Here is a 13383-nt window from a genome sequence, read left to right on the forward strand (position 1 = left end):
CACTGTATATACTGTCTGTGATGCCGACAGTAAAAGTCTGCTACCTACACATAGCGTCAGTGTGAAAGTGCGGACAGTTAGTACAGTAATGTGTTTCAGAAGTGTACAAATTATGATGTACTCCAATCAAAAGATTGTTATTTTAACGACACTAAAATGAGATATATATTATTTCATGTTCTTCAACTAGGACAGATAAGCAGGTCCTATCCTTTGGCTTCCATTAAAGAAGGGAACTTCTCAATCACTCTTTTCTTTGCCAAACATCGTGCATTCGTGCATTTTCAAGGGTAGTAATTGTCAAAGGCATTTCATAAGGTCAGATTTTTAAGTTCTTGTAAAGCCTTTTGAAACCTCCCCTCGGGTGAATGTTTGTTTGTTTTTTTCGCCTCATGCATACTTTTGTGTAAAGCAAAACTATTATGTTGGGTTCTTTTATTTTAAAAGATTGAACAACACCAGCTGATGAAATCTGTAATACATTTATTTTTTACGGAACTTCAGTACTGAAGAGCAACCATCAGAAGCCTAAAATAGAAAGTACACTATTAATTGCAGTATGACTTCAATAGCCTAAATTAGATACATACACCTAACAGACTCAGAACATTACACCTTTCCCCCCGTTAAGAAATAAAATGATTTGTCATTTAGTACTTAATAAACAAACCGCAGTTAAAGTCTTTTCATATAAACCATAGTAAAAGTTCTTTGGTATAAGCAATTCTACTGAAAATTAAAAACACTCATGTTCTATGTCACTTAACTGTTCATCAAAGATCACATATATAACATGTAACCCAAAAAAGAATGTGTCTTAATACTTTTAAGAGTAAAGATTTAAACTGAAAACTTATTATATATCATAATTAAGAAACACATATGTATCAGTTATTAGAATACTAAAATACAATGTACTGTAAATTCTGTAACTTAAAATGAGAGAATCTGGTTCTCTATGGTAGCACAGGGATTATTATGCCCTTAGAACAGTGCATACCATGTTACTTTACACAGAATTATAAATCCAATCTCTTAGGTGGAAATCCTCTGGTTGAACGTTTCGGATATCTTTCCAATACTGGACTTGCTGTTTTAGAAGTTTCAACAGTTTTCGCCTGAATCGGGGTTCGAACACTTGTTTCAGATGAAATTCAAGCGGACGCATCTGGTGAAGTTTCATCATAAGCTTGATTTCCGTTTAACGATGTTAGTGGTATTGGTAAATTGAAGTCACCATTGGTAACCGAACACTGATTATCCACAATAACTTCTGGTTCTCGCATACGTATCTGATCTACATGTCGTTTCCAAATCAGATCACCGACCTTGACCTTGTAAGTGACTGGACCAAGCTGATGGACAATAATTCCATCAACCCATTTCTCTGTCGATTGTCGGTAGTCACGGATCCAAACACTATCACCCTCCTGAAACGTACGAATTTGATATTCCTTGGGAGTAGTCTTTTTCTGAATTTATTACTAAGATCTGGACGCATGATATCTAGGCGTGTTCTAACACGTCGTCCTAGGAACAATTCAGCAGGTGAAACTTGTGTTGTAGAATGTGGAGTCGAACGATACGACAACAAGAATCGCGAAACCTTCTGGTTTACTGTTCCAGGTTCACTGCTCATAGTTTTTAACGCAGTCTGGAATGTACGTACTGCTCGTTCTGCTTCACCATTAGAGCTAGGATGATATGCAGCGGAACGAATGTGTTTGATACCATTCATTTTGACAAAGTTCTGAAATTCAGCCGACACAAATTGTGGACCGTTGTCTGACACAATTTCTTCCACTAGTCCGTATGATGAAAACAAATACCGCAAAGCGTTTATAGTACTTTCAGAGGTTGTAGAAGCCATTGTGATCACTTCCAGCCATTTTGAATGAGCATCAACAACAATCAAATACATTTTGTTCATGAACGGCCCAGCATAGTCTATATGAATACGTTGCCAAGGTTTGCCAGGCCATCTCCATGGATTTGGAGGTGTTTTAGCCATTGGACTCCTATTCTGTTGACACGGAACACAGTTTTTCACTTTACACTCTATGTCAGTATCTACGTTTAACCACCACATATGCATTCTCGCTAACGATTTCATCTTAACAATTCCTGGATGATTGTCATGGAGTTGTTCTAGCATCCTGTTTTGAAATTCAGATGGAATAACCACTCGAATTCCTCTTAACAGACAACCCTCTTCAGTAGTAAATTCATCTTTGAATTTATAATATGGTAAGTACTCTGCACTTAAATCAGATCTGGCAGGCCATCCATTCACTGTGAAATGTATTAACCGCGACAACAAAAGATCATCACGTGATGCTTTTGCAATTTTGTCCGGTGTAACTGGAAGAGAATTTACTTGTTCCTTATTCACCTCACTTCCTTCCACAAACAACACATTGTTTGATTCTTCCGTAGTCTCAGGTAATGGGAATCGCGACAAAGTATCGGCATTTCCATTCTTGGTTGTTGAACGATACCTGATCTCGTACTGATATGCCGACAACTGAATTGCCCACCTTTGCAATCGTGATGCTGCCAAAACTGGAATACCTTTCTTAGGTCCTAGTATTAGACTCAAAGGTTTACTGTCCGTCAGAAGTATGAATTTACGAGCATACAGAAACTGGTGAAATTTCTGAATTCCAAATATGATGGCCAATGCTTCCTTCTCAATTTGAGAATAATTTCTTTCAGATGTGGTCAATGTTCTAGAAGCATATGCTATAGGTCTATCTAAGCCATCTTCCATTTCGTGAGAAATTACAGCTCCCAACCCGTATGGAGACGCATCTACAGCCAATGTTACTGATTTCTCCGGCTGATAATGTACCAGTACTGTTGATGATGTCAATAATTGTTTCACGGTTTCACATGCCAGTTTGCATGATTTAGTCCAATTCCACTTTACATCTTTGCACAATAATTCAGTAAGTGGTTGTATAATTGTTGACATGTTCGGAATGAATTTTCGGTAGTTATTCACTAAACCGAGCCATTGTTGAAGTTCTTTCCGATTTTGAGGCTCAGGAACCTGAAGAACTGCTTTAATTTTCCGTTCAGACGGTCTGATTCCCTCTTTCGTTACCCGGAATGCAAAATATTCAACTTCATCTTGCATGAAGTAACATTTGGCAGTGTTTAATTTTATGTTCATATCATTCAGTCTCTGTAATACGACTTCCAAATTACGCAAATGTTCATTGTCATCAACCCCGGTAATAATAATATCATCCAGAATGCAGCCTACATGCTCCAACCCATTCAAAATTTTGTCCATTGTCTCTTGGAACAATGCTGGAGCTGACGCAACGCCATGTGGTAGACGGAGATTCCGGAACAATCCCAGGTGAGTATTAATAGTAACGTACTTCCTTGATGATTTATCAAGCAACACCTGTTGATATGCATGAGATAAGTCCAATTTTGTGAATTTTTCACCCCCGTTTAATTTTTGGAAAACATCTTCTGCAGTAGGTAAGGGATATTCTGGAACATCTAACACTGGGTTAATCGTGACTTTATAATCCCCACAGACCCTTACCGTTTTGTTAGGCTTTTGAAAAGCTACTATTGGTGTAGCCCAGTCTGAATAGGAAATTTTTTCGATTATTCCTTCTTTAACAAGACGATCAATTTCAACAGCGACCTTTTCACGAAGAGCATAAGGCACCGACCTAGGTTTATAAAATACAGGATTACTACCATCCTTCACTGACAACTTGACAGTGACTCCTTGCATAGTACCACATTTATTGTCAAATACACCAGGAAACTTTTTCAGTAGTTCATTGACTGCAGACAGTCCTCGATCAGTGAATGTAAATTTGATTTTTCCCCAATCTAAAGTGAGTTTTGACAGCCAATTCCTTCCAAACAATGCTGGACCGGAACCTTTCACAACAACTAGAGGCAAGTTAGCTTTCTGACTACCATAGCACACATTAACATTAATTTTGCCCAAAATCTGAACTGTTTCATTGGTATAGGTTTTCAGAATAACCAAACTATCTTTAAGTGGTTTGTTATTGAAATGTTGATTATAATCAGTCTCTGAAAGTATTGAAACTGAAGCACCATTGTCAAGTTCCATTTTTTGAAAATGGCCTTCAATGTCTACATTCACTACAATTTCTTTCTGTTTTGGAGATTTAATAGTAAATAACGGCCAATCTCGACTGTCACCGTCTACACTACTAGCATCGGATTCATATGCAACAGATTCAGCATTTTCAAAATATTGTACCTTGGATTTATTTTTCTTTGGTTTCCATGGAAATTTACCTGAACGCTGTGGCCTTGCTGTACTAGGTTTCGGATGTGCTGAATTCATACCAGTTTTTGACTGTTTTTGAGGACACCGTTTACCTAAATGACCATATTGTTTACATGTATGACACTGACTTTTTTTATGAAAACACGAGTCTGAATCATGATTTGTTTTACCACAACGAAAACACTCCTTTTGACCAGTCGTAAATTTATTTGCTATGTGTTTAATTTCAATTTCAGGACCAGTTTTAAGTTTTACAGTCTCTTTCGCAGCCATTTCCATAGACACGGCAATTTCGACAGCCTTTTTTAAAGTCAATTTATCTTCAAACAGTAGCTTCTTTTGAATTGATGGTGCTGCTAACCCACAAACAAATCTATCTCGAAGTGCCTCATCAAGAAACTCTTTAAATTCACAATTTTCACTCAATTTTCTCAGTTCTGCTAAATACTGACTAACACCTTCTCCCTCTCCTTGTTTTCTCTGATGAAACTTAAATCGTTCAGCAATTATCAGAGGTTTTGGTTTCAGATGGTCTTTGATAAGTTTTTTCAGATCGTCGAAGGATTTATCACCCGGCTTTTCCGGCGAGGACAAATTCCTAATCAAACTGTAGGTCTTTGCACCTACCACCGAAAACAGTATGGACCTTTTAATATCATTGTCGTCGATTTTATTGGCAATAAAATAATGCATTAATCTTTCCTCGTATTCGTCCCAGTTTTCGCCATGAAGGTTAAACTCGTCTATTTTCCCGAATACAGCCATACAATAGTTGGTTACCCAGATTGTCAAACAGGCTGAATAATAAAATATCTGTTGTTCTCCGACTATCCTCGTCGCCACTATTATGTTGGGTTCTTTTATTTTAAAAGATTGAACAACACCAGCTGATGAAATCTGTAATACATTTATTTTTTACGGAACTTCAGTACTGAAGAGCAACCATCAGAAGCCTAAAATAGATAGTACACTATTAATTGCAGTATGACTTCAATAGCCTAAATTAGATACATACACCTAACAGACTCAGAACATTACAAAAACAGAGTATGGAACCTGTACAGTGCATGTCAGCTCATCACAGTGGACAAGTGTGTGAAGTTTTAATCCAATCCCATTAGTGGGTACAGAGTTACCAGCTTACATACAAAACTAAACCAAATATTGCTAAATTGAAAAACGGGCATAATTTTGTTAAAATACAAAGTACAATGTAGAGTTATTGAACCTGTGCATGCATTTCATGTAAGATCTTCAAAGGGAACAAGTGTGTGCAGTTTTTATCCATTCCAGTTAGTATCAGCTTACATATGAAAAAGTAACGAAAAGGGGGCATAATTTTGTAAAAAGGAGCAAAATAATCTTATGGAACTTGTGCAGTGTTAGTCATTGCATCACAGTTAATAAGTGTGTGAAGTTTCAATCCATTCAGAAGTTATATAACATCACGACAATCTTGACTTTTTCAAGGACCATGTTTTAAGTCAGAGAAAAGCCTCAAATTATCCATTATGTGAAATAATGGACAATCTCGGTGCGTTGCGCCTCGATTTGTCCATTCTTTCACATAATGAATAGTTGTCTGCTTTTCTCTTTCACATAAAGAATATACTATACAGTTTAGAACAAGTAGAAGAAACTTTCAAGACAGGTTATTCTCTTTTGACCAACACAATTTGTCCCATATCACATTTACTTTGACTGTCCACATTTTATTTTCTAGAAAATATCAAGCTTCTTTTTCAAAAGTATTTTGTCATTAGTATTATGATTATTGTGTGTCTTACACATTTCCCCAGGTTCTCCGGAAGTAAAAAGTATTAAAAACCATGTACATTTAAACAAAATGCAAAAATTGCAAAACGAAAGTGAAAGTAGAGCTGTCAAACGAGCAAAAAAAACCTGCAATGTTTCATAAATTATAAAAGTTAACCGGTGTACCCAGATAGGTATTTTAGACACACAAAAAATAATTAGAGAAAAAAATGTAAGAAAAAGAAAAAAATATTGAATAGTCGAAGTACACGTGATGTAAGACAATATATATATTACCGACAGTGTTATTTCTTTCTTCTTAACAATATAAATTAATATAACGGGTCTAATTACGTATAATATCCAGAATGAAAAATTACCCGAGGGGTGGTCTCAAACGCTTTACATGATCCTAAAACAGTAAACCCTATATTGGTTGTATGGATTATGTATGTGGCTTTTATGTGGATTGTCTTTACAGAAACATTCTAAATAAGATATTTAGGGGATTTGTGTGATTTGAAGACAAGACACGTTATCATCTTTATAAAATTAATGATCGGTTAGGTTTACGAAAACAAATCCTGTTTGACACTGATAAATAATCATATCAAAATCTCAATAACTTACGGACGTAGTACTTAACACATTGGTCATAGTTAATTTAGACAACAAGTAATAGACAACAAGTAAAATGCAAATTTCATTTTCACATACATGCTACAAAATAGCCATCTATGATCCTATATTGAGACTCTGGAGTAAATATTTTACTGTTAAATCGCTTTGTAATTTCGCCAACATTACATCGCCACTGTTGGATGTACGCACGTATTATGGTGTACCATTTGGGTCGAAAGTCTGCTTTGCGTGCGCGCACTTTTCAAAATATACGTGTACGTATAAAATATGCGTGCACGCGTAAATATAAACGTCTGAATATACATTTTATTATGATTATAAGTACACGTATATATACACGCGCAAGTACATATAAGCGTGCATCTATATATTTACGCGTGCGCGTATGAAAATAGATACGTGGACGTATTTATTTAAGCGTGCACGCATATGTTTATACGTACACGTATATTTTGAAATGTGCGCGCACTTAAAACAGACTTTCGACCCAAATGGGACACCATATTGAGTGTATACAGTCAATGCGTGCGTACACTCAGTGCGGGAGATTTAATGCCGACCTTCTAAATTTGTCTTATATATTAAGAAACAAAAGTAACTGTAGGTATAATTTTATGGCCACGAAATGATTAAAATTGATGCGCTTGTACCTGTTTGGATTCTTGAGTTGTAGCCATATTATCCCTTTGTACCGGAAAATGTCATAATTGATAGTAGAGATTAATCGATAGAAAGTCCTGTGCATGAACAGAAAGGAATCCGTCCTCGTGTATTTGCAAACAGATTTTTTTTCACAGCCGACGGCATAATTATTTTCTTTATCAGGCAGATACGTGAATCGTGATAACATTGAAACGTGAAAGCGCTTAATGGATGAAGTAGATTTATTACTTTCTGTTTCTAACTAAACTACAATGTAAGAGTTACACATTTATTCGTATTTACAGGGTTCGGAGATAGAACTGAGCAGTATCCCTGCTGAGTCTACGTTAAATTTTGTTAAAAACAAAAGTTTGACTTCCTAATACGAGGTAATCAAATGTAGCATTAGCCCGGAACGGAAATATACTCTATACGTTTGAGATACTTATTGGCAAACTGCTTCTTAATAGGTTCATCATGATTCACTTCCCAACATATGAATTATAAGAGAGACCGTTGCACAATGGATCTCCTGAATATTTCAAATAACAGTTAGCTTTTATGCGATCGGTTTGATTTATTTTGATCTTCGCAACTATCGTTTCAATTAGGATGTCAACCTGTTAGCTGTCGGTTAAAACTAATTTCTTTCTTCCATTACCAACATACTGGAGTGTAAAAATTTAAAAATATGTCGTGTAAAATGCATTCCTATTTGAATATACCACTGCCGATAACAGAAGTTATTTTATAATGTATGTGCGATTTAAATAATTGTAATTATCTGTGGAATGTTATTCAAAAGCTAAACATTATACTACACCAAACTTTGTAGTCAAGATAAAGTCTTTGTGGGACGTTGGATAAACCGTATCAAATGTGTCCTAAATATAATCAACACGCACGCGAGGTGTTATTGAATATTATCAAAAGAAGTTGCATAAACAGATGGAAGGAAAATCAAGACAAGTTGTGGATGTGCGTGTATATTTGGTATAAGCCAATATTTGTGATATCTATCTATAATAAACCGACGTAAAATGTTAAAATCATTGACTGGGCTTCAAAAAGACTGCTTGCAATATTAACCTGGCGAAGACGTGTAAAAAATGGAAATATTTACATTAAAAATGTTGTAAAGGAAATAAATGGTGCACATAAAAAGTAACTGTTGCGTTTGGAAAATATTTTGAAATGGCAATAACATTTAAAGAACACCGGGACCAAAGATTTCAGAGTATCACTGTCACCGTATGTGATGTGATTTTTTTTTAATTTACACTAAATGGGTAACTACAAAAAAGTTTATATTTTATTGTATGAATTGTATGTCTGATTCCGTTAAACTAACGATACGCTTAACAATAAATGGATATTTGTTTTAGTATTGAACACATATTGCTGTTTCTTGCATACCAGACGGGGATTTCCGGTATTTTTACCGGTGCTGGAAAAATCCGTCTTACACCCCGGGGTGTAAGATGACTCTCGTGCTTTGAATGACGTATTACGAACTACATATATGTAGGAGATTTATGTAGTTATTTATATTTTATTTCGAAAAACGGAATAAAAATCCAATACCTTGACAGTTCCTCTTTGTTCTTGATAGTATATTTCTCGATTCAAAACACGTTATTTTATCAAAAATTCATAACGTTACGCTGGAACTGATAAAACAAAACCGGAACTAAACATTGTTATTTGTCTTTGAAACGCCATGACGTCTTTCCTGTTTACGGACGTTGATTTCTCGCGCTTTGTTTAAATACGCTGCTATAAGAAATAGATCTAAAAAGAAAGCCGTTCGACTGATTTTATTTTTATTATTATATCTTGATATCGGTATGCAAGAAAAAGATTCTGTCACTGGTTATAGGTGCAGATGGGAATATCCGGCTCTCGGGTAACTGTTTAGGCGGTTACTCGGTAGGAACCTCGTTACCGCCTAAACAGTTACCCTCGAGACCGGAAATTCCCATCTGCACCTATAACAAGTGAAAGAATCTTATAATATTTAACTGATGTTAATCGTCCTGTCCAAGCTAAATGATGTATAGGTAAACAAAATTATTGGAAGTTTATTTGGAAGCATAGAACGCAACCTAGTAATATAGTAATAGATTCGGTTTGATTAATGTAGTTCTGCACGTTTGAAGCAAACATTTTTTTGCAATGTAAAAGTCATATTTTATCAAAGCATCCGAAGGAAATTCGACCAGTAAAAAGATAGGGTCGTATGTTTGATTTTTTGTAAGACCGATTTGAAAATACTGGACCTCCGGTTAATTTTCACAATGGGCTTCTATGGGAAAATACTCTTTTGGTAACATTTTCGCAGCATAGAAAAAAATCCACGATGTAGTTGCCTTGTTATAAATACACCTTTTTTCAATCATATGGCCAAATAAAATACGTAGGTCCGTGTGCTTGATTTTTCACATTTCAACAAAAATCAATTAAGAGTTCTTACGTTGCTGCTTATTTGATATTACTTTTTAGCTCGACTATATTAAGTATATGGAGAGCTATCCTACTTAACCCGGCGTCGGCGTCGGCGTCCTTCCGCGTCCCCACCTTGGTTAAAGTTTTTTTTACACTTTCTCTTTTTTTCTACTTATCTCTGTAATTACTTGATGGATTTGTTTCAAACTTAAAATAGGTATTCCTCATCATCACCCACATCATATGGCACAAGGGCCATAACTCTTACGCTAATATTTCATGAATTATCCCCCCTTTTTACTTAGAATTTCAGGTTAAAGTTTTGATGCACTTTCACTCTGTCTTAATTATTACTAAATGGATTTGATTCAAACTGAAAGTATTGTTCTACATCATCTCCCACATCATATGACACAAGGTCCATAACTCTGGTACCAATATCTAATGAATTGTCTCCCACTTTTACTTAGAATTTCAGGTTAGAGTTTTGATGCACTTTCACGCTATCTCAGTTGTTACTAAATGGATTTGATTCAAACTTAAAATAGTTGTTCAACATCATCACTCACATCATATGACACAAGAGCCATAACTCTTGCACCAATATTTGATGAATTATCTCCCCTTTTTACTTAGAATTTCAGGTTAAAGTTTCGGTGCACTTTCACTCTATCTCAGTTATTACTAAATGGATTTGATTCAAACTTAAAATAGTTGTCCCACCTTATCACCCACATCCTATGACACAAGGGGCATAACTCTGGCACCAATTTTTCATGAATTATGCCCCCTTTTACCTAGAATTTAAGGTTAATTTTGATGCATTTTCACTTTATCTTAGTAATTACTAAATGGATTTGATTCAAACTTGAAGTAGTTGTTCCACATCATCACCCACATCATATGACACAAGATGTATAACTCTTGCACCAATATTTTATGAATTATGCCCCCTTTTTGCTTAGAATTATACTTATTTTGTGTTTTGATTTGATACACTTTATCTTTATCTCTCTTATAACTCAATATTTTTGACACAGGCTCAAGCTATTGTGCAATATCTTCATCCACCATTGGAGTCATATAACACTCCAGTGACAGCTCCAGCTTCCTCAGATATGCCCAGTTTCACTATCCACATCGAAATAGTCGAGCGCGCTGTCTCCTGTGACAGCTCTTGTTGAAATTGTTTTACATAAAAAACTATATACTTTCAAAACTAGCCTTTAAGGAGACAGTAGTGCTGACTGTTTAACATTTAATACACGGTACATAACAAATTCCCAGCAACATTTTAGCTACCTGTATACCTACCAGGCTTTATTCTAGGTTTTTCCGGATAAATGACGTAAAGCCATAACTTCCGGTAAATCAAACGTGCAGAACTACCTTCTGCATTTTCCTGATAGGTGAACGAGACAAAAACACCGTCACGTATGATATACCATTTGGGTTGGAAGTCTGCTTTGCGCGTGCGCATATTTCAAAATATACGTACACGTATAATAATATGCGTTCATGCGTTAATATGTAAGTGCACGCTTATATGGACGTACATGTGTTGTATACATACGTGTACTTATAATTACGCGAGCACATATAAATTTACGCGTGCACGTCCATATATGCGTGCACCTACATATTTAAGTGTGCACATATAAAAAATTTAAAAATATAAACGTAGACACATCCATTTACGCGTACATGCACACTACAACCGAACTTCAATATACGCATACACCTATATACAAGTGCACACGTGAATATATACGTGGACGTATGATTTTACGCGCGCAGGCGTAATTCTGGGTGCTCGTATATATACGCTTGCAACTATATATTTACCAGTGTACGTGTAAATATATACATGGCCGTATAATTTTATGCGTGCACGCGTAATTCTTGTTGCTCGTTAATATACTTGTGTGCATACAAATATGCGTGCAGCATAAATTTACACGTGCACTTGTAATTATGGAGTCATGTTTTTATACACGCGCAGGTCCATATCAGCGTACACCTACATATTTACGCATTCAAGGGAAAAAAGCATATTTTTATACGTGCACATAATTATATTTTGAACTGCGCGCGCATGCAAAGCAGACTTTCGACCCAAATGGTACACCCTGCTCATGTTACTAAATCAAAAAGTGAAAAAATGCAGGCTCGGTTTAATTGAGTCTGATCAGAAAGAGATAATGAAATGCGCCTCACGCCCCCTAGCACCGGCTTAAGCGGCGTGGCTACTGAACTCATTAAGGACTATGCTATTTCGACAATGCAAAATTCGTATGTAAAACTGAGATTGTCGTAACAACGCGAGAAATGCACGGGGATCAAAAAGAAACTAATAATTATAAGAAAATGTATCTCCGAATAAATTATAAAGTATCAATGACACTCAAAAACATGTCCCAACAGTGCACTAGAAGAAAATGCATAGAAATTTGCGGGGTAAGTATTTGGTACCGTAAGTCTCTCATATATATATACAATATATATATTCTTCAATCAAGGATATGTCAGTGTAAATGAGCTGAGCGTTAGCTTTCTAAGAAAACGCCGTTAAACTATGTTACACGAATCACACGTGCACCGCTCTTTTACAAAACTGTGTCCGCCATGTTTTCTTCAGTGAACGAAATAAAAGGAGTATTTTACCTAGATTTCCTTATTGTAGAGTACGATTGACTTTCTAATCTAAATAAAACATCACTTTTTTATAACATCCCACTGTCCGATCTTTCTGATCACTTAACGATCACTCACAATTACAAAATAAAACCAACGTGTCATCAAAATTATCACTTTACACGGCTTCATGGACATCACGGCCTACTAACATTAAATTTGTAATCATGCGCCAACCACACAAATGATGAAAGATCGGTACTTTTTCAAAGACATGTTTTATTTCCTGTAATTTTCTGATATTCTAACCTTCAAACAACCGAATTGTATGCACAGAAATAACGAAACATTTATGCAATATAGCTTTTAGTATAAATTTTGGATCTATTTTTTTCCAGCCCAACAACAGGCATGTATATGTCACAAACCCGGTCTGTCCTCGAAATCAGTGTCAAAGGTTACTAGAACATAAATACAATAAATAAACAACCGCTTACTATGTTCTTGTAAGTCCTGTAAGATGAAACGGCTCGTGTTTATACATTCATATATATTCCGTATCGGGAACATTGACAATCACAAGTCGATCCTTACCACGAACATGAAAACAGTTACTTTTATGCCTTTGTTACATTTCAAAAGTAACTATTCACATATACGTTCAAGAACGTAAATTTCGTGCTTTCCGACCAACATGGTGTGTAAACTTCTGTATTTAAAAGTATGGTGTATTCGGCAAACCATTTGTAACTTCCGACGTGGTAAATGTCATTGTCAGTTATGTTTACGAATTTAATTGAATATTTATGTTTTATACTTGCAAAAGAAAAACTTGATGGTCATGGTCGCTGGCTTCGAATTCCTCGCCCATCACCGACGTGGGATCAAAAACCCACTTGAGGTGTGAAACTTTTCACGTAAGGAAGCCATCCAACTGAGGTTAGTGTCTCGATCTAGGTACTAGTCTGAGC

At 35.8% G+C, this 13383-nt stretch overlaps 1 protein-coding gene across 10 annotated transcripts in view; it reads left to right on the plus strand.

Moving 5' to 3' along the window:
• Window positions 1-13383, plus strand: part of LOC123566561 (lachesin-like) — a 460053-nt gene that overhangs the window by 89853 nt on the left and 356817 nt on the right. For 2 of the 10 annotated variants that reach the window (XM_053549740.1, XM_053549737.1), the window contains exon 1: window positions 7929-8622. The exons of 4 other annotated variants lie outside the window; for them this stretch is intronic. The gene's annotated coding sequence lies outside the window, so the exon portion shown is untranslated. Of the gene's footprint in view, window positions 1-7921; window positions 8623-13383 lie in introns of those variants that run through there. 4 more of the 10 variants (XM_053549745.1, XM_053549744.1, XM_053549743.1 and 1 more) reach the window with 4 other exon arrangements.

Source organism: Mercenaria mercenaria, chromosome 8 (assembly GCF_021730395.1).
Source record: "Mercenaria mercenaria strain notata chromosome 8, MADL_Memer_1, whole genome shotgun sequence".
NCBI classification, from domain to species: Eukaryota; Metazoa; Mollusca; class Bivalvia; order Venerida; family Veneridae; genus Mercenaria; species Mercenaria mercenaria.